Source organism: Macaca nemestrina, chromosome 14 (genome assembly GCF_043159975.1).
Source record: "Macaca nemestrina isolate mMacNem1 chromosome 14, mMacNem.hap1, whole genome shotgun sequence".
Taxonomy (NCBI): Eukaryota; Metazoa; Chordata; class Mammalia; order Primates; family Cercopithecidae; genus Macaca; species Macaca nemestrina.
This window is the reverse complement of record NC_092138.1, coordinates 73,905,573-73,933,564: the sequence shown is the minus strand read 5'-3', so window position 1 is coordinate 73,933,564 and position 27,992 is coordinate 73,905,573. Positions and strand designations below refer to the sequence as shown.

Here is a 27,992-nt window from a genome sequence, read left to right as displayed (position 1 = left end):
TGTTACATTGAATGACAAAAGTGACTTTGTAGAGGTAACTTGTTTAAAAATTTGCTTTATATACAGATAAGGAAGATGTGCTGAAAAGGTACAAATACATGGCACTGGAGACTTATTTATTCTGTCTTCTGGGAATATAGCAGACAGTTGGCTTAGCAGCTCTGAGTGGTGGGCTCAACAGAAGAACAAGCTAAAAGAAGTCCTTGGGCTCTGAGGCTCCATTCTAATCAAAGTGCTTCTCCAACCAGAGGACTTCCATTGATCCATAGTCACTTAGACGTTCTTTGTTTGCCATGAGTATGGGACTTCAGTCTTCTGGAAAGATGGCCATGGTGCCTAAACACATCTATGCCTGGCCTCACCTGTGGGTTAGCAAAGGTTTGGGGATTGTATGTGATCTTCTACTATGAAGCCTATCTAAGAGGCCTCTATCTCCTCTCAAACATCTTTTTTATGTCTGTGCTATGTAACATTTCTGGTAAGTGTCTGTGACTCCTATGATGCACAGCTATTCACTTTATCTCTTTATAAAGAGGAGTCCTAATTATATTGTTTGGCTTGCTTTACACTTATATTAAAGATTTTATTTGAACAGAGGATTCTCTGGTTTTAGATATTAAAAAAAAAATTTATTAGAAAAGCAAGACCAAATGCAGTGGCTCATTTCAGTAATCCCAGAACTTTGGGAGGCCAAGATGATAGGATTGCTTGATGCCAGGAGTGGAAGAACAGTCTGGGCCACAAAGCAAGATCCCTGTCTCTACCAAAAATTTAAAAATGTAACGAGGCATGGTGGTGGCATGTGCCTGTAGCCCTAGCTATTCAGAGGGATCTCTTGAACCCAGGAATTTGAGGCTTTAGTGAGCTGTGACCATGCCACTGCACTCCAGCCTGGGTGACAGAGGAAGGAAAAAAAAAAAAAAAGAAAATCAGAAAAAAGAAGAAAGAAAAGTAGTAACTAGTTTGGTTTGGGGGAGAATTAGTTATAAAACAAAATTATAAAAAAGTAAAATAATGATACCACCACCATCTCCACCAAAAATACTAAAAAAGGTTGTGGGAAAATGGATGCAATAGTCCTTTAAAATAAATACATCAAAAGTAGTGACCGCAGGCTACATATTATTATGTCATCTTTAATAAAATTTGAGGTAAATATTAGGCAATATTTAAGTGTTTGTAAAATAAAAATTATAAGTGCCTGAGATACCCTAAAGCTTCAGGAGATTTGACTTCGGAAAAGTTTACTCTGATCACTGTCCATTCATCAATTTAATTGTTTGTGATTTTAGTTTCATGTTGTTTTTAATTGCCAGACAATTGGCAATACTTGTTTAATTGACTATTAGAATCCATGATATTTTAATATATCAACACATTTATCAAATTCTTTTTTCAACATTGCTTCTTATATCCTCATTTTTGCTTGTGAGTTCATTTATTATTTTTTCCTGAAGTATATCTTTTAATTATTATTCAAACCATAATCTACGATTACATTAATCTCCTAAAAATATTATTGATTCACTTATGCTCTTCAGCTACAGAGTTCAGCTGGGTATACAAGTAAGTTGACAGCTACTTTTCCTCAGTAGTTTAAAGATAAATGTCCACACTTTATGGTCTCTGGTGGGATTTCACTAATTAATTTATACATATTTTATTTTCTTCTTGAGCATTACATTCAAGACTTTAATTTTAATGATTCTTTTTCATTTCAATTTTTTTCAACATTTCTGAATTTTTAAATTATATTTTCATTGTACGTTATCTCCCTTCTTTTTATTATTATACTAATTTAAGCCACAATTATGTATTTCAGGGTTTTTTTTTTTTTTTGACAGAGTCTTGCTCTGTCACCCAGGCTAGAGTAGCAGTGGCACAATCATAGTCACTGCAGCCTGGAACTCCTGGGCTTATGCAATCCTCTAGCCTCAGCCTCCTGGTATATGCCACCACACCAAGCTAATTTCTTTGTTTTTGAGTGATGGGGTCGCACTGTATTGCCCAGGGTGGTCTCAAACTCCTGGGCTCAAGTATTTCTCTGGCCTTGTTCTCCCAAAGTGCTAGGATTACAAGTGTGAGCCATTATGCCTGGTTCAGATCTTCCTTTAACTCAAGTTCATTTTAGCTCTCTCATGTTGTATGTGTTTTCTTTTTTTTTTTTTTTTTTTTTCCCTTGTATGATATAAAATTTTATTTGGAAACTCTTCTTGCACATTTGCTTTCATCTCCCTCCATTCATTCCTATACAAGTGAGGAAAATATAGCTACAGAATGATTTTTTAAAAATTTCATTGGTGTTCTGAGAGTGTTTGTTGTCTCCAGTACAATTCATCAGCCAATTTTCTTCATCTAGGTCTCTTGAATCATCAGAAATATAAATTGAGATTCCATACCCATGAAGGCATTTTCTCACTGAAGGTATTTTTTAAAAATTACATGAATTTGTTTGAGTTCTTTGTAGGTTCTGGATATTAGCCCTTTGTCAGATGAGTAGATTGCAAAAATTTTCTCCCATTCTGTAGGTTGCCTGTTCACTCTGATGGTAGTTTCTTTTGCTGTGCAGAACCTCTTTAGTTTGATTAGATCCCATTTGTCAATTTTGGCTTTTGCTGCCATTGACTTTGGTGTTTTAGACATGAAGTCTTTGCCCATGCCTATGTCCTGAATGGTACTACCTAGGTTTTCTTCTAGGATTTTTATGGTATTAGGTCTAACATTTAAGTCTCTAATTCATCTTGAATTAATTTTCGTATAAGGAGTAAGGAAAGGATCCAGTTTCAGCTTTCTACTAATGGCTAGCCAATTTTCCCAGCACCATTTATTAAATAGGGAATCCGTTCCCCATTTCTTGTTTCTCTCAGGTTTGTCAAAGATCAGATGGCTGTAGATGTGTGGTATTATTTCTGAGGACTCTGTTCTGTTCCATTGGTCTATATCTCTGTTTTGGTACCAGTACCATGCTGTTTTGGTTACTGTAGCCTTGTAGTATAGTTTGAAGTCAGGTAGCGTGATGCCTCCAGCTTTGTTCTTTTGACTTAGGATTGTCTTGGAGATGTGGGCTCTTTTTTTTGGTTCAAAGAACTCAAACAAATTTACAAGAAAAAAACAAACAACTCTATCAAAAAGTGGGCAAAGGATATGAACAGACATTTCTCAAAAGAAGACATTCATACAGCCAACAGACACATGAAAAAATGCTCATCATCACTGGCCATCAGAGAAATGCAAATCAAAACCACAATGAGATACCATCTCACACCAGTTAGAATGGCGATCATTAAAAAGTCAGGAAACAACAGGTGCTGGAGAGGATGTGGAGAAATAGGAACACTTTTACACTGTTGGTGGGATTGTAAACTAGTTTAACCATTATGGAAAACAGTATGGCGATTCCTCAAGGATCTAGAACTAGACGTACCATATGACCCAGCCATCCCATTACTGGGTATATACCCAAAGGATTATAAATCATGCTGCTATAAAGACACATGCACACATATGTTTATTGTGGCACTATTCACAATAGCAAAGACTTGGAATCAACCCAAATGTCCATCAGTGACAGACTGGATTAAGAAAATGTGGCACATATACACCATGGAATACTATGCAGCCATAAAAAAGGATGAGTTCGTGTCCTTTGTAGGGACATGGATGCAGCTGGAAACCATCATTCTTAGCAAACTATCACAAGAACAGAAAACCAAACACCGCATGTTCTCACTCATAGGTGGGAACTGAACAATGAGATCACTTGGACTCGGGAAGGGGAACATCACACACCAGGGCGTATCATGGGGGGGGAGGGGGGAGGGATTGCATTGGGAGTTATACCTGATGTAAATGATGAGTTGATGGGGCTGACGAGTTGATGGGTGCAACACACCAACATGGCACAAGTATACGTATGTAACAAACCTGCACATTATGCACATGTACCCTAGAACTTAAAGTATAATAATAATAATAAATAAATAAAAAATTACATGAATTTCCAAATTATGACAAGTTTTCCTGACACTTCGTAAAGCCAGTAGGGTCTATGACAATTCCTTTACAAAGGAGAAGTCAACCTTTTTTGTAAATGTCAATAAGTCTTATAAAGGTTAGCCTTTTAAACGCGCTTTAGCAAAGGGTCTTTACTTCTAACAGCCTCCCTTACATGAGCCTAATTCTGCCTTTCCTGTCTTCTAATGAGTATTGTCTTCTAGTTCCTATTGTCATTATCTGATCCTTATGAGTCACCACAGAATTAGTTTATATATTTACCAGTAACTTACATCTCTCTTTATTTATGGAAGTTAGAGGTGTCCTTTCTTTTTTTTATATATATAAACCCGTTTGTGGATTAAACATCTTTACCTTTAATCTATGATTTCAACATATTTGTACTTAGAGTGAGGATTGTAGGATGTAAAAAATGGAGGAAAATCTCAGTAGGTCCTGGGATAGGAAAAAATCTGTAAGTAATTTTCTGTATGATATGTGGTGAAGCTTTTAGAATCCCTGTGAAAAAGACAGAAAGACCAAAAAAGGTACCACTTAGTTTTGCAAAGGAAAACCAGGGACAATAATTAGAAGTGGAAGGGGATGACAAACTATGATGTGTAGGAGCTAAAGAACTTGTATAATAATAAAAGGTTAAATCTGGTTTGGTAGAGTTCTGTCTTTCCATACAATGTGTATAATTCCTCAGAAAATATTTCTTTCTTAGAATAGATTTAGGCTGTGTTATGCCTGAGAAGTCATATTTATTCTTCTGTAAAAGTGAGTGTTTTCGGTTCTATTGTATTGTTTTTGAGCAATTGCAGAAGACTACAGAAACTCCGTGCAGGTCTTTTCTCTACCAGAATCAAGATGAAAGATTGATGAAAGTATCTGCATTGGACTTAATAAGCACTATCTTGATTGGGCAGATACCGGTATTATATAAGCTCTTGAGAAACAGGAAATACTTCTGGAGCTTCTCATCCTTTAACTTGGAAAGAGTTTTAAATAGAAACTATCAATTTACGTTTTGTTTGGTGGAGTTTTTTGTTTTGGTTTTGGTTCTGATTGTGAAAAATCTCTTTCCTTAGATTTTTAAAACTACATGTTAAATTTGGTTAATCAAGAAATAAATATTCATTCTGTCAAATATTTTTGGGACAAGAAATATGACCTGGGAAATTGGATAGTATTTGAGGGTGAGAAGGAAATTTCTTTACTTCCCGCTTCCTCATTCACTCTGAACTACAGTCTGAGCGGATCATGTGTGCTTAAGGGCACCCAAAAGTGAAACTGAATTTTGACACAGAAAGAGTGACAGGACACAAGAAACTCCTTAGATTGTTAGAAGGACGTCTAAGAAGGCCTCACTACTCAATAGTCAACAGAACATTAGTATACTAGAAGCAGCATCACCTGGGAGGTCATTCCCTACCTCTGACCACAAAATCTCCATTTTTCATAAGATTCTAAAATGATTTATAATGAACATTTAAGCTTGAGAACCCTGCTGTAAAAACCCAAGCATGATGTGTCAGAGTTGTAGATCTTAATTTCTGTCATATCCGTTTGCTAATCTTCACTATTTGCATAATCCATTTAATAATATCCTTTTATTATCTTAGAATCTTTAGGAAAGCGCTATTAAATTATCTTGGCCTAGTCTCATAAGGACAGAAGAAAATTAAGCTATGCATGTTCAACTGCTTTGGGTCAGAGTGACAAACTGAGATAAATGTTATTAGAAATCACTATAGTAAGAAACAGGAGCTTTAATAGTCAGTGTTAACTGCCAAAACTGCAGGAGATAATGAGATGCTGCATGGTCAGGACCCATAGATAGAATAGAAAGCATCTTAAGATCAAAAGTAGCTGCACAGAGATCTGCCTGACATGATACTGTGTTATATTAATCTTGATATCTTTGTTCCTTGCACACTGTCATAGTGCCTGTTCTTGGGACTGGATAAATGTTTGTTGAATTAAACTGAAATACAGTGACTAAAAGCTCTTGACGTGGTATATTATTTCATATTTTATTCATTTTATTCTTTAGTGTAATTATACTAAATCTGGATGTCTGAGTCTTTTACAAATTGATTTTTATTCGACTCTCTGAAGGTTTACACAATAAGCCTATGTTCTTATAATAAAGCAGCCCTAAAATATTGAATTATTTATAATGATAGAACAAGCTCAATTGTCCAACACCTTATTTCTTCTACATGTTAACTCCACTTACATGTTTAAAATAGCTAACCACTAGGTGTCATTTATCCAGATGCTGCATGATTAAGACCACCATACTCTTATCAAGTATACAGGTGTTAATGTCTGTTTTAAAGAGGAGAGAACTCAAGAAGTTCTGTAGAAACTGCTTTCTTTGTCATATCTCAAAGGATATGCTGAGGATCTCAGAGCTGCCACGAGTTGAGAGAAGTGAGCCAAAAAAGACTCGTCTGAAGTGTTTGGACAGACGAAATCAATGGTTGCTGATTAAATGAGAAGCACACAGCAAGTACACGGTAAAATAATTAAATAGTAATTGAAAATACCTGCAGAAAGTTTGATTCGAATCTGAGGAACCGACAAAAGTAGCCAGATAATAATAAATGCATTTCTAAAGCCTGTTTAATTTTATCGATGTGCCTTAGTAAATATGTAGTTAGTCTCATTAAAAGAATTAATGTAAATGCATTAAACTTTTCAGAGTAAAAGTAGTGTTTTGGAAAACTTTGGGTGTACCTGAAGTTATTTTCCTTGGGGTTCCATAGGAATGGGTTATTTAACCTATATTTTAGAAATGTATTTAATTATTGTATTCGACTCATGTCGTATTTTGCAAAACTGATAAAGTTAAAATGACATTTTTATTACGTGAATTCCAATTATAGACACACGGATGTTTCAGGCAGCTGTGTTCTGTAAAGAATATTCCAAAATATTGTCTTGAAGCCCAGTGTAATTGAAAATTATATTATTGAACTCTGTCAAAACAAAGGCACCAATCTGTGTAAAATACAAAGTCAAATATATAACTACATATAAAAAAGAATAAAAATGTTCTAGGCATGATACAAGAAAGTCAAAGATTTGAGAAGCAGCTGAGAATTTCAAATATACTTGGACAAAGGCATCAATCAGCTAATGGCACTTTTACATGCCCAGACAATGAGAGTATTATTAAGACCTCTAATGGTCACAAAATAAACAAATTGTTTCCCACTTAATGAAATTACAGCCTGTGATATGGATATTCAAGGATATGAACAAGAAGACAGAACAAAATGAGCCAAGATCAAGATATATGTATCAGAGACCTGGGGAGAAAGGATGAAAATTACAATCTCAAGAAACAACATAAATAAAGCAGAGCAACTATAACATGGAAGTTTCAGGTAGACAGTCTTAATCGATGATCGATGATTGATTAAGTGAGACATTATTTTTCTGACTTTGAAAATACCAAACACACATACACACACACACACACACACACACACAGAGAAAGAGAGAGAGAGAGAGAGAGAGAGAGAGAGAGGGAAATTAAGTAACATGCCCAGGGATACACAGAAAACTTTAAATTATTTTCTTAGGTAGATCTTTATATCTTTACATCTACCTAAAATGGTCATCAATTATTTTAGGACTCTAGTAGCAAGGACTGAAAAGAGGAGAAGGCTTAAAGAGGCAGACTTGAAGATTAAGGTCCACAGATGAATTGGGATTGGGGGATTAGTAGTCAGGATATCAGAATTTGGGCAACCATATATGGAGGTCAAAATCTGGCTTCTAAATATAAGTGGAAATGATTTAATTGTTAGCTACACTTTTGAAAACTGGCCTTCTTTTCAGAGATTTTCTGAAGAATGTACTGTCAAACTTGATGTGTTCTATGAAGCTCTGGAGTCAGTTTTGGCTTGGTCATCTTTATCTGTGTGTCCCCAGACATGTTACTTAAAATTCTGTGTGTGTGTGTGTCTGTGTGTGTGTGTGTTTTGGTACACCTTCAAAGTCAGAAAAATAATGTCTCACTCACAATTACCTCGAAAGGATTACATGAGATAATATAGTACCTTGTGAATGTCATTATTATGATGCTTTAAAGTGTTTAGTGTAAAACACTGGTAAACACTCTTTATGAAGAAAATTCTGGCATCAATTTCTCCAGAGAAAAAAACCTAATTACGAAAATGTAAGGTAAGCATAGGGAATGAGGGGAAGTGATAACCAGTAGTGATGTTTAGGATGACTTTCTTCTGAGTCAAATAAAACCATCATAGAATGATCAGAATGATGCAATGGAAGCTAAAACTAATGGGAACAACTTAATTCTTACTAGAGTAATAGAGTAAGCAAATAATTTAAAGTTATGTGAGAAATTGTGAAGATTCCAGCCTGTAAAGTAATAGTATAAGCAAAAGTAAAAAAGAGGAAAACTATTAAGAAACCAATAAACCAGGCCCAATGTAGTATATGGTCATGGAGGTCCTAAAAGTCATGTTTTGACTTTTAAAAAAAGTCAAAAAGTTGGCCCCAGGTGAAAATAGGAGTCAAGAAAAAATGGGTAGTGGAAATTTAGGAAGATACATCACAACACAAAAATTCTTTCACAAGGAAAGAATATTGACATGTCCATATTAAAATTTCTAGCTTATTAAGCACTACATCAATCTTAGTTAAGAACATGCATTTCCTCTGTTAAAATTTGATTCCTTTTATGCAATCTCCATGGAGACATATCCTCTTCTTTTTCATGCACAGAGAAGTTCTTTAGTTTATCAATCTACTTTTTGATTCCTTCATGACTGATTTGTAGTAATGCATAGATTCCATAATGATGTAACTGTAAGCATTGCTTGATTTACTGAACTAGGTTAACATATTGTTTTATTTATTTAAGCTACAAATATTCTAGGGTAGAAAAAAGCCTCTAAGAAACAAATCTAGCAGGAAGAGTGTTCATTATTACCTAATTTATGACAAAATTATTTGTTAATGCTGATCAAAATATCTGTTATCTTCACATAAAACACTGGAAGTAAAAAACGTATATGAAGTATGTGTTCCCAGCTAGTCGTATTACAATGTTCTTTTGAATCCTTGTAATGAAGAATTATGGGGTCAAATTTTCTGTGTTTAAACTCCAGTGCCAACATATATTAGCTATGTGACCTTAAATAAATGACTCTATTTATGGCTCTGATTCCCAATCTGTAAATTAGGTATCTATTTCAAATGGTTATTATGAGGATTAAATGACATACGTGAACACATTCAAAGAGTCCATGGCACAAAATAAGTACATAACAAATGTTGAATATCATTATTATTTTAGTAATCAAAATGACAATTTTTATTTCCTTGAGATAAGGTGTGGCTCTATTGCCTAGGTTAGAGTGCAGTGGCATGATCTCTGCTCATTGCCACCTCTGTCTCCCTGGCTGTCGCCATTCTTTCACCTCAGCCTCCAGAGTAACTGGAACCACAGGTGCATACCACCACGCCTAGCTGATTTTTGTGTTTTTTGTAGAGACAGGGTTTCACCATGTTGCCCAGGCTGGTCTCAAACTCGTGAGCTCAAGCAATCTTCCTGCCTTGGCCTCCCAAAGTGCTGGGATTACAGGCATGAGTGACCACGCCCAACCTAAAATTGTTTTTTGAATGGCATTAAATATTTTTCAAAATTAGCTCATTGCATTATAATATAATTTGATGAGTCATAACATATTGCATCTTAACGAAATTCCATGGCTTACTAAAGATTTCCCTAAATTTTATTTAAAGCATTATACTTTATCATTGTTGCTGCCATATTACTGAGTAGCCATAAAATGTTTCTTATTTTTATATTCCACCTTCCTCCATTTACAAGTAACGAAAAGATCATTTCACATTTGAAGCAAAAGCAAAACAAAGCAAAATTTAGATCATGTTTAGAAACGTATCTCAGTTAAAAATTGCTGTGACTGTGCAGCTAGAGCCTCTCAATATTTTCAATGCCTGGAACTCCAGCTAGGCAATTTAAAGTTAACAGCAGTAGCTACAAATACAATTAAGCAAAACTGTTCTGCTTACAGTCAGTTACAATCTCCCTTTCTTTCTCTCTCTGTTATACAAAAACACATTTCATGCATATCTTTTTCTTCCCACTTCTAAATATCATCAGGGGAAATAAGTACTGAAATAATTAAGCATTTTTGTCAAGTGATCTTTTAATTTATTATTTTCTTCCCAGAACTCTAGTTTGTTGGCATATATAGAGCTGTTCATTGACTAACGAATTATTTTCCCCAGGTATCTGTGTGTGTTCATGTATAAGTGGCAGTACATACCATTTTTTCCCTTCTTTTTGTACATCACTTTGAATATTTTGTGAATTGTATAGTGTGAAGTACAAGAGAAAAATCAATTAGCATATTTAGCAATATTCCTTAAGTGCCACATTACAGTTAAACTTGATTAAATTCTGACAAGGCTACAAATTTAATTATATTTAAAGGTAAATTTCTATGTATTAAAAGGGGAATACAAAACACAAGTGATTTTTATTGTTCTCATTGCTATTTTAGTTTTAGTTTTATAAAACCCCTGTCTCCCACACATGTGCAACCTTTCCCACTATTGACATCCTGCACCACAGTCATGCATTTGTCACAATGGATGAACCTATAGTGTTACCTCATTATCACACAGAGTTCACAGTTTACATAAGGGTATGGTTTTGGTGTTGTACATCCTATGGGTTTTGACAAATTTTTAATAACATCTATCCACCATTAAAGTGTTTTTGTTTTGATTCATGGAAAATAACTTTCAGGCTGGCATGGGGGCTCATCCCTGTAATCCCAGCACTTTGGGAGGCCAAGACAGGCTGATTATTTGAGCTCGGGAGTTGGAGACCAGCCTTGGCAACATAGCAAAACCCTATATCCACCAACAATACAAAAAATTAGTCTGATATGGTGGCACAAACCTGTAGTCCCAGGTACTTGGGAGGCTGAGGTGAGCCTGGGAGGCGGAGGCTTTAGTAAGCCCAGATCATGCCACTGCACTCTGGCCTAGGTGACAGAGACCCTGTCTCAATAATAAAGAAAAACAAAACAAAACAGAACTTTCAAAGTTTACACCTATATAGTTTTCCATACCCTCAGGACTTTGAACATTTCACTTAACACTGAAAACTCACTCTACTGCTGTTGGGAGTGTGGTGGGGCGGGGGCGGGGGGGGGGTCCTTGCTCCCAGAGCTCCCAAGGTGGTGGCAGGCAGCTTCCAAAATGGCGGCAGGCCACCTCCAAGATGGTGGCAAGCCTGATGTTCTCTGACCTGGGGTTCTTGGCCTCACAGATTCCAAGGAATGGAATCTTGGGCCATGAGGTGAGTGTTATCGCTCTATTAGAAGCCGTGGGTCACGGAAGAGTACCGTGGAACCCAGTGGTTAGTGTTCAGCTTGATTAGGACGAACCCAGGCACTTAGCCATGCAAGAACAGTGGCAAACCTTTATCCTGATTGGGAGTGGCAATGAGCTGGATCAGGAGCACAGTGGACACCCTGCTGCATCCGGAGGGATGGAAGTCAGCAGCGGGTCTGCGACGGTGGCAAACAGCAGTGGTGGACGCGAGTGAAAGCTCAGCTCAAGCCATAACAAACAGGTACCAGAAGAGTGCAGTTGCAAGATTTAATAGAGTGAAATACAGCGAAACAGAGCTCCCATACAAAGCCACGGTAGGCAAAGGAGGTTGCTTTTGCAAGCTAGAATGCCTGGGTTTGTATCCTGATCATTGTCCCTCCCACTGTGCTCTCAGGCAACAGATGATTGGCTATTTCTTTACCTCCTGTTGTTGCCTAATTAGCATTTTAGTGAGCTCTCCTTACTATGTGATTGGTCATGTGTGAGCTAGGTTGCAAGTCCGGTGTTTAAAGGTGGAAGCTGTCACCTTTCCAGCTAGGCTTAGGGATTCTTAGTTGGCCTAGGAAATCCAGCTAGTCCTGTCTCTCACTGCCACTACTCAGGACTTCTGATGGGCGTGAAAAATCAAGCCTGCTTTATGCTATTAACCTCTGAAGCTCATAAACTGCTTATAACTTTAGAATGTCCTGATAATTAACTATTATCAAGTAAAAATGCCACAATTTAGTGTCTTAAAGCAATGCTGATTTATCATTTCCGAGATTCTGTGAGCTGGACAGGTGGGTCTTCTGCTGACTTCACTTGAGTTCATTCATTGGCTGAATTAGGCTGCAGAGTTGTCTGGACTGGAAGGTCAAAAATGACCTTGCTTGCCAGGGGCAGTGGCCTATGCTTCTTATCCAATCTACTTGGGAGGCTGAGGCAGGAGGATTCCTTGAGTCCAGGAGTTCAAGACCAGCCTGGGCAGCATAGGACCCCATCAAAATAATAAAATAAAATCAAGAAAGAAAAGTTACATTAAAAAAAAAAATGACCTCACTCAAAATTATCTGGCAGTTATACCTGGCTGTCATCTGGGACCACTCAAGTTATCTTCCACATGGCCATTTATACTTCATTAGGCTCTATCAGTTTCCTTACATAGCATTCTCACTGTGGCATCCAAAAGAGCAAAGGCAAAAATTGAAAGATGTCTTGAGACTTAAGGTCTAGAACTCTCACAACATCACTTCTGCTAGATTCCATTAGGTACGAAAAGTGTTTGGACCAGTCAAATTTAAGAGGTCGGGAAACAGACTTCTAAAGTTAGTGAAAAGAACTGCAAAGTACTTGTGGCCATTTAAATCGACCTCTATGCCTTGCTCTTGAAATTAAAATGTCTTTAGAATGATCTTAGGGAATAATTTTGTGGAAAAAGGGCTAAATTTTTTAATGAATTTGTTTAGAAAAAATCATACATTGTCAAGTCTGTAAACCTCTTGCTGATTGTAAACTCTTTTTTTTTTTTTTTTTTCTGTTGCCCAAGCTGGAGTGCAGTGGCACAATCTCGGCTCACTACAACCTCTGCCTCCCAGATTCAAGTGATTCTCCTACCTCAGCCTGCTGAGTAGCTGGAATTACAGGAATGTACCACCATGCCCAGCTAATTTTTGTATTTTTAGTAGAGACAGGGTTTTGCCATGTTGGTCAGGCTGGTCTTGAACTCCTGACCTAAGGTGATCTGCACTCCTTAGCCTCCCAAAGCACTGGGATTACAGGTGTTAGCCACCACATCCAGCTTGTAAACTCCTTATTCCATGATTCCTGCCTTCTTCACATTTCTATTCCTTCTGTTTAATATAGTTTTTGAGACAGAGTATGCTTTGAAAAGCACTCTTAACTGATGTTTCATAAATAACTGAAACATTCTTTAAAATTATTTTATAAAATATCATACATTTTAAATAGAAATAGAAAATGTTGAAGCTTATCTACTCTTCTCAGGCCTTAGAAACTCCAACAGGCTTACAGTTCTGGTTAACCCCCAAACATTAATAAGTAAAAGTAGCAACTGAATTCAAAAGGACTTTATAAATTCAATAAGGTATGTTTTAGATGTTTAATGGGTTATTTCAGATAAGAATCTTTCAATTTAGTTGTCTTTCTCAGGTGGACAAAAATATTGTCTACATTGGGGAACATCACAGAAGATACTATTTGAAATAAAACATTCAGCACCCTCATTTAATGTTAAGATGTCACTACAAATGACTTATAGTGTGTTATCAGTGTGACATAAAACCCTACATCTTTTTGCAAAATTAATATTTATTCATATTGACTGGGCACGGCGGCTCATGCCTGTAGTCCCAGCACTTTGGGAGGCTGAGGCAGGAGGATCACTTGAGGTCAGGAGTTCGAGACCAGCCTGACCAACAAGTCGAAGCCCTGTCTCTACCAAAAATACAAAAATTAGCTGAGTGTGGTGGTGGGTTCCTGTAATCCCAGCTACTCAGGAGACTGAGGCAGGAGAATTGCTTGAACTCGGGAGGCAGAGTTTGCAGTGAGCCGAGATGGCGCCACTGCACTCCAGCCTGGAAGACAGAGTGAGACTCCATCTCAAAAAAAATAAATAAATAAAAATAAAAATAAAATTCATATTAATATACAAAATAGCAGATGATACATTTTACTTGGTTTTTCTTAAATTATTAATGAATATGTTGGTAGTTATGTAGAGAAATTCCTAACTTTAAAGCTGTTAACAACTTTAAAAGTAAAATTAATAAGAATGCAAGAATGAGACTATGGTTTGGAATCTCTGCCAAACGTTTAACGTTTGTATGATTTAGGGCAGTTCTATTACATTTTTAGATTCAGTCTGCTCAGCTGGAAAACTGGAATGACAATGGTTATCACAACATCCAGTAGGCTCAACGAATAAACCAAGATAACTGATGTAAAGATCTAATTGGCATGACTGGAACATCAGTAATTATTACTTTATTTTTGTTGTTGTTGTTAATGTTATATTTGTATTAACTCAATTGAGAGGCACTCGGTTAATTCTGTTATTCCTAAAGGATTGACAAGATAAAGGAAACTCTAAAACAAAACATTTTAAAAGTATATATTTTAGCTTTTTATTTTTCTTTTATATCCTACTTGGAAGACAATTCAATAATTATAGTGCTAAGCTCATTATGTAGATTAATCAGTAGTGTTTGGCAGGCAGTGCATTTCTGAATGATAACAGCGTGCCTCAGGTGGCCTTAAAACATACCAAGCTGAAGGCTATCAGTTTTACCACCTGAGAAGTGTTCTAATTAACCCAAAATGCAGAACCTAAAGTGGCTGCTCCATTACTGCCAATGAGACTAACAGTTGGGTTCTTAGATTTATTAGCCTGCAAATTGCTGACTGTCAATTCCGAAGCACCAACTGTGCCTACCTTTTACAAGTTTGTTTTTTCCAATATTTATTTGAAAGGTAAGGTCAGTTAATTATAAAAGAAAATACATTAAGTCGTAATAGAAATGCTTGGGCACCAGGATCAGAGTTATCCTTCCCGAAAATCCACTGTATTTTTGCTTAGTGACCTTGGAGGAGTTAGTTAAAACATGTTTCCCTATCTATAAATTGGAAAAGGATAATTTCTTTATATAGTGTAGTGACAATTAGTAAAGATACACCTAATGTGCCTACAATAGTTTTTACACATAATAATCAAGAATTTTTTTCTACTTTGTTTCTCATCCTTTATGATATCAGAGGCATATAGTCAAATGAAGGGTCCTGTGTTAGAGGACTGCCTGTGTTATTTCTGTTTTATTAATTTAATTAGAGAATATGATTAGCCAATCTGCAACAGTACAGTGTTATTCTGCGTAAAGTATAACTATATTTTCAAATTCCTATTTTTCTCTCAACTGTATCAACAGGTTTATGGTATTCTATTGAGGGCTAAAGAATTTATAGTGTTTAGCAGACAGGCCTTTGACTTTCATAATAAAACTTATATTTCATTGGGCAGACAAGATGAAGAAATATTTCAAACTTCATATTGCATCTAAAATGTTTATAGTGATACAGTGGTACCTTTCCTTTATTGTTACATTCAATGATCCGTACTATGAAACTATTTTATAGAAAAGTATCCTTTACAATATTTCCAAGTCTGTAACTAAATCCTATCCTTTGAATGGAAGTAGTGTTCATCTATTTCTATGCTGTATTATTTGGAATAATGAATTTGGTTTTATGAAGTGATGCAAGTGTGTTTAATGATCAGGAAAACTTGGAAATTATAGTATTGAGTATAATCTTCAGAGACAAGTAAAACGTGTGGAACTATGTTATGTACAAGGTTACCACAGTTGTCATATAATACAGTCAGGTTCTATAAAAAGACCAATAGCTCTATTGGACAACAAAATGTAGTGTTCATTTGCTTTGTTTTCATGATGGGTTTCTTTTTTTTTGTTACTTTTAAAGTGAATCTATTAAAACTCCACTCCCAAGGTGGATGGGTATTGTAGAAATACAAAATGCATACTTATTCTAGATTTCATTGTGTTATGTGATATAATTGCCATGGGCTACAGGTGGCCATTGGAGCACTAATATGTGGCTCCAAGATGAGAAGTGCTGTTGGTTTAAAACATAGATTCAATTTCAAATACTGAACATGAAAAACAAGATTAAAGTATCTCAAAAATAATTTTCCATGTTGATTAATTATTGATCCTATATATTTTAGGTCAAGCAAATTAAGTTATTGAAATGGGTTTCACCTGTTTCTACTTACATTTTTAGAAAAATTAAACTTTTTCTACATTTCTAGAAAATTAAAATTATATATTTGGCTCACATTACATTCTACTTGCAAGTATATATATTCCTATTGCTTATAAATATTATACACACACACACACACTCCTATTGCTTATTTGCAAAGTAATAATAAGCAATAGGAGTGTGTGTGTGTGCACACTTTGTGTATATCCCACAGGGACTGAGTGCTGAGGTAGGTGGCTAGTGAAAAATTTGTCATTGTAATTCTATGTTGTCTCACAGTTTCTTTCCATTCTAGAGGTTTGATTTGTGACACCTATAGGATGGCAAAATAAAAAACTAAATGTTTAAAGTCTGCAGCATCTAGGGATAAAGCATACGTTTTATGTATATAATCAGTGTTACAGTTCACAGGCAGTTGTCTGAATAGAATATTTAAATTACTATCAGAAATGACCCAAGGATGTATTTCTTGACTGAGTGAATCATTGTAGCACATAAAAAGGACAAGCCTGACATCCATCCTGATGAACTGTATCAAGCACTTGTAGATTAACACATAAAATATCTAAACAGGCTCTGAGGAATGTGTAGAAAAGGAAAAGATGCTGAAATTCAGAAATCACCAATAAAATATACCCTAAAAAGGGAAGATGCTACTGAGTCGAATCACTGGAAGTGAATCTGACAATAATCGCCAATCTTGGAGAAGACTCCAAAAGCATTGTCAGCATTGGAAATTGCTATGGCACCAACTCTTTGTTTATGAAATTGACTTAAAAAATACAACTCCCCTACACAAAACACATACACACACACACAGAGACCCACCCGCTGGACACACACACAAACGTAAAACTAGACATTCATTCTGCATTTTCAGTATGACCTATATTCCGAGGTCACAGTAAATTATTAAGGGAAAGAATATAAAATTACAATTTATAAAATCAGATGAAATGACAGGATAAGAATAATAACCATGGTTGGCTGTAAAAATAATCGCAGTTATCCAACATGTTCATTTGTAATTATACTTTACAGACTTTTACATCAACAAGTGGAGTTTAATTCTCCACTCTGAATTCAACCTAAAGCTCATGTGGGTTTGCATACTTTTCTTTTCACTTTTGGAACTCTAACACCTCCATGTGAACAAACCCCTACAGTGTGAAGAAAGATCTCTTCCTAGAGCAGCCAGTTCTAGCCAGTCTGGCAGCTGAGCTCAAATACCTGAGCAAGCTCAGCAGTGATCAGTTTTGCCTATCTCTGTAGAACCATACAGCTTATTAGAGGCTCATGAGCAATTATGGATGGTTACTGTATGAAGCCACTTGGTTTTGGGATAACTTGTTAAGCAGCAGTAGATGACTAATTTAATAAGCATAGTGAAACCTCCAATGAGATAATGTATCCAGGAAATAATCAAATTATTCTGAATCCATGGATATATAATGAAAATGGTGCAAGAAATAACTTTTGAGGTATAGGTAGGAATTGTGGATCTAGGTACTTAAATTTAAACATAAATAGTAATGGCTTAAAATATAAATTGGACAGCATGACAGTTACTAAACAATACTAAACAAATTTCAACTCACATGCACAAGGATTACTGTTCAGTAACAAAAATGAACAAACTATGAATACATGTGACAAGATGGAAGCATGTCAGAAGCATTGTACTCAGTAAAAGAAACCAGACACAAAAGACTGTGTACTATATTGTACATAACTACATTCTGTAGAAGGCAACACTATAGGGACATAAAGCAGATCAATAGTTGCTAGATTCTGAAGGAAAGAAGAGAGGGCAAAAGAACATGTTATGTCAATTGAAATGTTCCGTGCCTTGTTTTTTGGCACCGGATGCTTGAAAAATATTCAGTTGCTAAATGTGTCAAAATATAGATTTAAGTAAATCTGATCTCAAACAACTAAACAATACAATATTGAAAGTTTCTTGCATATTGTAATATGACCATACAGACAAAAGAATAAGCACAACATTTACCAAAATACCTATCTATGTAAAAGACAAAAGGAGAATGGAATTAGGGGAAACTGTGAATGGAAAGTTATTGGCTAACCTGGGTTTTTAAGCTGAGCTGGGTTGTTAGTGAATTGTTTTATTACCATTTTTATTATTCAAATTTTATGCCTTACATATAATAATTTTGAATTATAATAATTCATGGAAATACAAAAAAAGACAATGTCTGGGGTGGAGGTAAAACAGAAAAATATAGGAGCTATAAAACCATACTAAGCTAATATTCAGTAAGCCATGGGACAAAGAAGATGGTCCAAAAAGTTAAAGTAAAATAGTAATAACAGTGCACACCAACAAAAGTAACTTAAAAAAAAAATAGATACTAAGTATTGTCAAGGATGAGAGATAGTGGATACACTTTTTAAAATTTGTATTGAAAAACACACAGCATGAAATCTGTCCTATTAACAAATTTTTAAGTGTGCAGTACAGTACTGCTAACTATATGCCGATTTTGATAGAGTGAATCCCTAGAACATTTTCATCTTGTATGACTGAAACTCTGTACCCATCGAACAGACATCTCCATTTCCTCCTCCCTCTATCCCCTGGAAGCCACCATTCTACTTTCTGCTTCTACGAATTTTTCTACTGTAGACACTGCATATAAGTAGAATCATGCAGTATTTATCCTTCTGTGAGTGAATTATTTCACTTAACATAATTTTCTCAAGATTCCTCCACTTTGTAGCATATGAGAGGATTTCCTTCCTTTTTTTTTAGAGAGAAATAGAATAATATTCTTTTGTATGTATGGCATATTTAACAAAATAAATTCATCTACCAGTGAATATTAGGTTTTCTCTACTTCTTGGCTATTGTAAATAATGTTCCATTGAATACAGGAGTGCAAATATCTTTTCGGGATCCTATTTTTAATTATTTTGGATAAATTCCCAGAAGTAGGATGCAGAATCATGTGGGAGTTCTATTTTTAATTCTTTTTGAGGAAACTTCATACTGATTTCCATAGCAGATGTACATTTAACATTTTACATTCCACCAGGAGAACTAATTTCTCCACATCTTGTCAAAAAATGATTTTCTTTCCTTCCTTCCTTCCTTTCTTCTTTCCTTCATCCCTCTCCTTCCCTCCTTCCCTTTCTGCATGCTTGCTTTTTTTTTAAATGGACATCTAAACAGGTATGAGGTGATATCTCATTGTGATTTTGAATTGTATTTCTCTAGTGATTGGTGATGTTGAACATCTTTTCATATACCTGTTGGTCATTTGTGTGTGTTCATTAGAGAAATGTGTATTTAAGTCCTTAGCTCATTAAAAAAATCAGGTTTTGTTTGTTTGTTTGTTTTTTACCACTGAATTGTAGGAGTTTTCTGCATGTTTTGGATAGCTCCTTAGCAGATATCTGAGATAGATGATTTGCAAATATTTTCCCATTCTGTAGGTTGCATTTATACTCTGTGGATTGTTTACTTCTCTGTGCAGAAGCATTTCAGTTTGATATATTCCCATTTGTCTATTTTAGCTTTTATTGCCTGTGCTTTTGATTTCATATTCAGGATATCATAGCCAAGAACAATGTTACAAAGTTTTCCCCTACATTTTCTTCTGGAAGTTTTATAGTTTCAGATTTTAAATTTAAATCTTCAAGCCATTTTGAGTTGATTTTGTGTATTATCTAAGATTAGGGTCCAGTTACATTCGTATGCATGTGGCTATCTGGTTTTCCCAGCATCATTTGTAAAACAGACTCTCCTTTCCTAATGTGTATTCTCAGCAACCTTGTCAAAGATCAGTTGAATATATATGCATGCTCTCTATTCTGTTTCAATGTTCTCTATTCTGTGAGCTCTCTATTCTGTTTAAATGTTCTATATGTCTGTACTTAGGCCAGAACCATACTGTTTTGATTTTGATAGATTTGTAATATGTTTTAAAGTCAGGATGTGTTATGCCTCCAGTTTTGTTCCTCTTGTTTTGGCTCTTTGGGTTTTTTAATGGTTTCACAGGAATTTTAAAATTGTTTTTTTCTGTTTAGAATTATATTTTCTCTACAAAAAAGTATTTTCTATTTGAATGCTGAAAAGCTTTTCTATTTAAATTGCCAAAATCTATTGGGATTTTGACAGGGATTGCACCGAATCTGTAGATTGATTTGAGTAGTATAGACATTTTAACGGTTTTTGGTAATTCAATCCAGTAACTTGAGATTTATTTTCATTTATTTGGGTCTTTTAAATTTTCTTTCAGCAGTTTTTTAGTTTTCAGGGTAAATTTTTCACTTAATTAGTTAAGTATATTCCTAAGTATATCATTTTTTATGACACAGTAAATGGAATTATTTTCCTATTTTCCCTTGTAGATGGATGATTGTTAGTATATAGAAATTCACCTAGCTTTTGGATGTTGATTATTTTAAACTGAAACTGTGCTGAGCTTATTTATTAATCTAACGTGTGTGTTGTAATTGATAAAGATTTTTATACATAAGATCGTATTATCTGAAAACAGAGGTAATTATACTTCTTCCTTTCCCCTTCCATTTGAATGACTTTAATTCCCTTTTGTTGCCTAATTGCCCTGGATAGGATTGCCAAATAGTGCTCCTAGATACGCAAGACAGAAATCCATTCTTCAGTCAGCTCTTCACAAAGCTAGAATGCTGAATACACATTCTATGCTTCCCTTTTCTTCTTGAGGGTAAAACTGCCAAGGGATATCAGCCTCTTTCTATTGTATTTTGGATCCTCTGGAGTAGCATCAAGGTACCCAGATCTCTTTTTGTTCTCAGCAGTCTCCAGGCATCTAGAGTATGCCAGGCCCTATAAATGGTCCAAGTTAGTCAACACAGAAACAAGTCCCTTGTGCAGCCTCTCCAAAAGCTGTGCATTTTGATGCATGCTCCAACTATTTCTCTCCCTAGGGTAAAGCCAGGAGTTGGGGATTTTTCTCCAACTCGCTTCATTCTGAACCAGGGAGAGAAGCAATAGTGAGTAAATACTTAATAACTTGAACCATTGCTTTTGCTCTCAGTGATCCCAAATATGGTACAACTTTTTGTCAGTGCTTAGATTCAGTCAAGACAGAAAACAGTGCTTTGAGTAGTCCCACAAGATCCTAAACATAGTCACATTCTAGTCTTCTCTTTCCCTCTCTATGGAGAAATTTGGAGGTGGGAAGTATGATATCGATGATATCACACTGTGGTAGCGGGAGGGACTCTGGCAAATGAGAGCCATGAGTTTTCCTTCTGCCTTTGGTACAGCTAGTTTTGCATAAGCCTAGTGGTACAGGAACCTCTCATCTGGTTTCAAGATTTCTCACAAAGGAAATTGCTCCATGTATCATTTAATCAGTGTTGCCATGGGAAAATAAGGTCTAGGGCTTCCTATTCCATCACCTTGCTGACATCACCCCTGGAACTCTGACATGATATTATTAGGAATTTAGATAAGAAATGGCTCACCTTTTAAAACAAACGAACAAACTTGTTAATGGTGAACACTTGTGAAATCTGTGATCCAGCAATTCCATTCTCAGACATGGACACAAAATAAATGTGTACATATGTGTAAAATGTTGACTGTAGGAACATCATTCACAAGTGTCTTAGAGTTAAAATAGTCCATAAACAACAGTATGTATACATAAACTCTGGAATTATCAGAAATTGTAATTATATGTACTGCTGTCCACTGTAAAATGGATCTGTCTCACAGACATAATATTGAATGAAAATAATCTTGATATTGTATGAATTCATTAGTATAAAATAGAAGTATAGGAGAAGTGAGTTTTTGGTAATAGAAACTGGAACATTGGTTTCTTTGAAAAGATGGTATTGACTAGAAGGGAAACAAAGACAGCTCTGGTACTATATTTTTTGATCTAAGTGGTAATTACACTGATGTATTCCCTTCATAAATACTCATCAATTGTGTATTTAGAATTTTTGCATTTTGTTGTATTTACATAATACTTAAATAAAAATAAATTTTAAAACATTTAAATTTGTTTGCAATGGAGAAGCAACATCAAAAGTTTGCTGGTGGTCAACATTAAAACCTATTAACTATAGAATCACCATTAAAGAATGATTAGAAGTATATTATAGAAGGCATTATGGACTGAATGTTTCCATTCACCCCCAAATTCATGTCAAAATTATAACTTCAACGTGATGGTATTAGGAGGTGGGACCTTTGGGAGGTCATTTTGATAGCAGCAGGAAACAAATGGCCAGGCAGATAAGGGCAGGTCCCCAGTGAAACCTGACCTTCAAGGTGAAGAGGGTGTAAAGCCTGGCTACAAGTTCCGGGTAAACCCACAGACCAGACTGAGAACATGTCTTCCCCTTTGGTGTGCTTTTCTCTGATTGATCCCCATCCTTCACCAATATTACATATACCTACCGTTTCCTAATTGGCTTTCTGCACTGCCGTGCCCACCTTTGAGTAGTGTCTTTGCCTTAACCTTGTTTGCATTCTAACAAGTCAATCAGCATGCACTTCCCATTCTGAGTCCATACAAAGCCCTGGACCTAGCCACACTGGGAGAGAGACGACCTGACTGCTGACTGCTGGGGTGTGGGATCTCACTCCCACTTTCTGCTGAGAGCTCTTCCACAGCTTAATAAAAATCTTCTCCACCCATACTCATCCTTCAAATCTTCAAATTGTAAGTGTATTCTCATTCTTTTTTTTGAGACAGAGTCCCACTCTGTTGCCAAAGCTAGAGTGTGACTCACTGCAACCTCCGCCTCCTGGGTTCAAGTGATTCTCCTGCCTCATCCTCCTGAGTAGCTGGGATTACAGGAGAAAGCCACTATGCCCAATTAATTTTTGTATTTTTAGTAGAGATGGGGTTTCACCATGTTGGTCAGGCTGATCTGGAACTCTTGACCTCGTGATCTGCCTGCCTCAACCTCCCAAAGTGTTGGGATTACAGGTGTGAGCCACCGCACCTGGCCATGTATCCTCATTCTTTTTGGACCCAGGACAAGAATTCAAGAACTGCACAAGCTCTAACACAGGTGAACCAAGTGGGCAGGGAGTCTCCAGTGGCAGACCCAGGGCTGAGCGAGGCCTAGGTGGCAGGGGCATATTGCTGGCTGTGGAGATCCCTGGTTGACAAAGTGGCTGAGAAAATCCCATGTCAATTAGATGATGAGGGTGAAGCCCTCTTTAATTGAATTAGTGCCCTTGTAAGAGGAAACAGGTGAAAACTAGCTTGATGCCTCTCTCCTCTCTGGTATTTAAAGATATAATGAGAAGGCAACCATCTGTAAACCAAAACAAGGTTATCTATCAAGAACTCAAACATGCCTACATCCTGATCTCAGACTTTTGGCTTCTGGAATTGTAAGAAATAAACATGTGTTGTTTAAGCCATTCAATCTATGGTATTTTGTTAAAGCAGGCTGAACTGATTCAGACAGAATGTGGTTGCTTAATTTATTTATGTTTTAATACAAACAACGTCTAAGAATGTAATAAAAGTGAAAAAGCACAGAAGGGGTGATACAATGAGGTGTTAGTGCTAATTTATGCATCTGAAGTAACAAAGTATCAATCAATACTGTCTAAAAACGAACGATCAAATAAAGGAGAAGTAAAACACATAAAAACACCAATATCTCAAGATGTTTGTAGTTAAATTTCTTAAGTTTAAAGGAAATTTCTAAATTAACATCCCCAATTGTGAAAAAACCCTTATTTGAAATGGAACGAATTCTCCTATTTCACCTTATCTCCACCTGTAAAATTCAATTATACTTAATAATAATTTTTACATCAAAAGTAGCATAGAGAGTATTGCCTCTTTTAATAAAAAAAGTCTATTTATTCCTCTATCTGTATATAATATGGAGATTTCTTAGCTAATGTTCCTGTATTTATTGAAATTTTTTCACTCTTTTAAAATATATACGTATATATATTAATGCACACATATACACGTGTATATATTTAAATAAGTCATGAATACAATAATTTGCACAAGATTCTTTGGTAGAATTTTATTAGAACAGTGTTTGTCTTTAATTTTAAATTACTTTAGTTTTAGATAATACGGTAGAACATCCTATTAATGTATTTATGAATTGGGGGAAAAAGGCATCTCTATAATACATCATACTATAAAGAGAGAATCATCATTGTTACTAGTATCCAAACACATAAATACTGTTTTATAATTCAATATAATAATAATTTACACAGAACCTCTTCTCACCTACATTCTTAATGCTATTTCCAAAATCAAAGACATTGTTTTATAAACTCTCACACAGCGTATCAGAGTCTTTACATGGTATGCTTTCTTCATGTTGTTCCTCTATTCATTGTCTGTTTGCTGAATTTCAGGCCTTTCTTCAAGACTCTTCTCCAATAAAAGTTACTCTCTGAAGCTTTTCCTAACTCCATCAAATGAATGAATCATTTTCTTTTTTTTACTCCCAAAAGGCTTTGTACTCACCTCCTTGACTGTAATGAGATTTGTGTAATATCTAGCAAATAGCAGGCCCTCAATAATGGTAATTGCCTTTTGTATTTTGTGCAAGGGTACTTGTTTTCCATTACCTATTCTACACATTGTTAAAAGGTCCTTTCTCCCCTGCTCCTCTGTGACCTCTTAGTGTCAGTCTTTTTATTTGCATTGCTTAACCTAGCACACAGCTGGTTATTCAATAAATGTTTGCTCCAAAGAAAAGGAAATTAATGATGAATTTACAGAGTGATTGAAGAGAAATTTATAGAAAATGGATCACCTATATTAAATGACTCCATTTTTACAAGAAATCTGATAGAGGAGAAAATGTTATGTTGAAGGGATTTTTGTGAGGATGTGAGCAATGATGCTTTCCCAATTGAAAAAGAAAAAGAAGGTTACAATCTTTAAGAACATGGGGTAAAGCAATCTGCTGTTGTAATTTCAATTGAATTTAATTCTGTAAAACTGAATTGATTGTCCATTCAGCATATTACATGTTGGTATTGTGCTATGTGTTAGAGCAGGCCGAGAGTCAGGCATGAGCAGGAGAGGGGAGCCCCTGAGAAATGGGAGGTCTGGGGAATCTCATACCCCATCAACCAGCAGGAAACAGGCATGCTCAATATGAACAGAGGGAAGGGGAGGGAAATGCCTATGCAGGAAGGAATGCCTATTAAGATGCCCAGTAATTACTCACTCTGGAGTTAACCTATCAGAACGTAGCACTTGCTGATAAGGAGGGCAAAGAAAAAATGCCTAAGATATTGGTAGGTCTAATAAGTACAATTTAACCACTATACCCTCTTCCTGGAGTGGCAGTAATGAGCAACACTGTCTGAGGAAGGATTTGAATCCAGCACCAGCCTGCACATGCACAGCAGTAGTAAAGGCAAGTACCACAAGCCTGGTGGGGGAGCTAGGTGGGAACAAGGCAGAGACTTAAGACAAGAGTGAGTAAACTAGACAAACGAAAAATGTGGAAGCTTAAGACAGAGGAGGGAATTTTTAAAAGTCCGACATAATAAAAACCCAATGCAGAACCCACAAGCTGTTGGATCACTCCATTCAGCAGCCTGCTCTGCTTCATCTTTGCAGAGTGTGCTGTCCCTTTAATGTACTGTTTCTGCTCTCTATTCTTTTAGCATATTCTCTTTTTAACTACATCAGTCCCTTGGAAAAATGCTTTCTCCAAGTAAGACAAAGAACTAAGGATTCTTGCACTTCCCAGTAACAATATCTTCAAAGTTGAATAATTCATATGTTTTGAAATTACTTCTGGTTAGGAAGATAAGACACATAAACAAAAGAAGCAAAACCCAAAAAGATAATAAGAGAGTACATTATTTGTATCATTCTCTTCTGCTTATTGGAATACAGAAGTTGACCCATGAATACAGAGAAAATTAGCCACAGACATTCCTCTTAACAATATTTTTCTATATCTTTTGCCATTCCTAAGAAAAGTGGGATTAAAGAGATTACATTAATGGACGTTGTATACAAACACTTATTTGTTGTGTATATTTCTATATGCATGTATGTCTGTGTATGTGTGTCTATCTGTACTTACTTATCAACTGATTTATAACTAGCTGTTTAAGGTAACTATTTGATAAACTTTGTGAATAATGATATACATTTTTTCAAGATAATATTTTTAGCAAATTACATACATTTTATGTATTGTATACAATGTTATTTGTTGTGTACAACTAAACCATTAAATATTGTGGATTTGTTATTCTCAACTAAACATTGTGTTGCTTCTATAAAGTAAGATAATCCTTTCAGTTATTGCTATCTTAATCACAGATCCTAAGTTGAATTCAAATGACACCCTGCTATTAGGATCTAGGTGTACAGAGAGGACGGATTAGGTATTAATAAATACTCTCTTTTCCTCCCTGACAGGGCCATGTGTTATTCAAACGACAGAGGTAGGTAACTGAACTTAGGAAGCCAGGCTCACAAGAGGTATCAAATTTAGTTTGTTTCTTAAAAGTTAAAATCCTGGGGAAACATCTTTTCCTAATATCCTTCTGCTGCAAATGAAAATGACTTATATCCATTTATTTGAATATGCAACATCTGCTCAGGTAAGAAATAAAAGTATTATTCCCTCTGCCCCAGACAGTTCCAACAAGAATGAGATGGAGTCACACACAGGATCAGAATGTGCAGGCCCTACAACCATGTGATCAGAGCCGCTGAAACACTCCTTGCAACGCTACTGCTTTCAGATTCTTTGCTGTGCTTAGGAGTCTTTCCCCAAAGCATCATGTAAATTAATCTACCCAAAGGCTATTCACTTGACTCTCCCCTCTGTGGTGTGTTCAGTGCCTTAACTCTCCAGACATTTTATTCACGAACAGGAAGTGGATACATTTCCTGCTGGATCTTAAATGATAGATGAAGTCATTAGAGATAAAGTAACCATGTATTTTAACCTACCCAGAAAAGCTTTAGTGTATGCCTGTCAATCTGTTGTAATTATGAATATCCTTTTTATGCTCCAAAGTATCTCAGTTTGGACAATAAATTATATGGTTACTGTATTTATAGATCTACCAGTGACTTCAGCACTTCTGAAATATGTTTTAAGAGGTGATCACGAGGTCAGGAGATCGAGACCATCCTGGCTAACACGGTGAAACCCCGTCTCTACTAAAAAATACAAAAATCTAGCCGGGCGAGGTGGCGGGCGCCTGTAGTCCCAGCTGCTCGGGAGGCTGAGGCAGGAGAATGGCGTAAACCCGGGAGGCGGAGCTTGCAGTGAGCTGAGATCCGGCCACTGCAGTCCAGCCTGGGCAACAGAGCAAGACTCCATCTCAAAAAAAAAAAAAAAAAAAAAAAAAAAAAAAGAGGTGAGAGGCCTCAGTATGTCACTACTTAATTCAGAGGCATTCTTTTCTTTCTTTCTTTTTTTTTTCCTTTGGGACAGGGTCCTCTTTGTCACCCAGGCTGGAGTACAGTGCCATGATCTCAGCTCACTGCAGCCGGAGACATCTTTTCTAGTCTATTACCAAAGATTCCTGCTCAAAACATGTCTACGCATTGTTACTGAATTAATATTTCCTAATTAAATCTGATTATGACATTCTCCTGCTGATAAAGATTAAAACCTTCCACAAAACCCATAGAATAGAAGTTTAATTTTGTTCTTTGCATATGAGGATTTAAATGATCTGACAACATGTAAACGCTTCTTGCTCCATTCCTGTACTTCCCTTACACATACACTGAACTCCAGACATGTTAAAGTCTTGTGGTTTGTCAATCATGACTCTTTCTCACGCCACTGCATTTTTT

General features: G+C 36.0%; 1 long non-coding RNA gene across 1 annotated transcript; it reads left to right on the top strand.

Annotated features, from left to right (window-relative positions):
- Position 1: 1 nt before the first annotated feature.
- Positions 2-27,992, top strand: LOC105481000 (uncharacterized). The gene is made up of 6 exons (XR_986705.2): positions 2-34; positions 2,360-2,424; positions 6,393-6,518; positions 7,235-7,391; positions 26,595-26,620; positions 27,625-27,992. It is a non-coding gene; the product is annotated as an uncharacterized lncRNA (long non-coding RNA).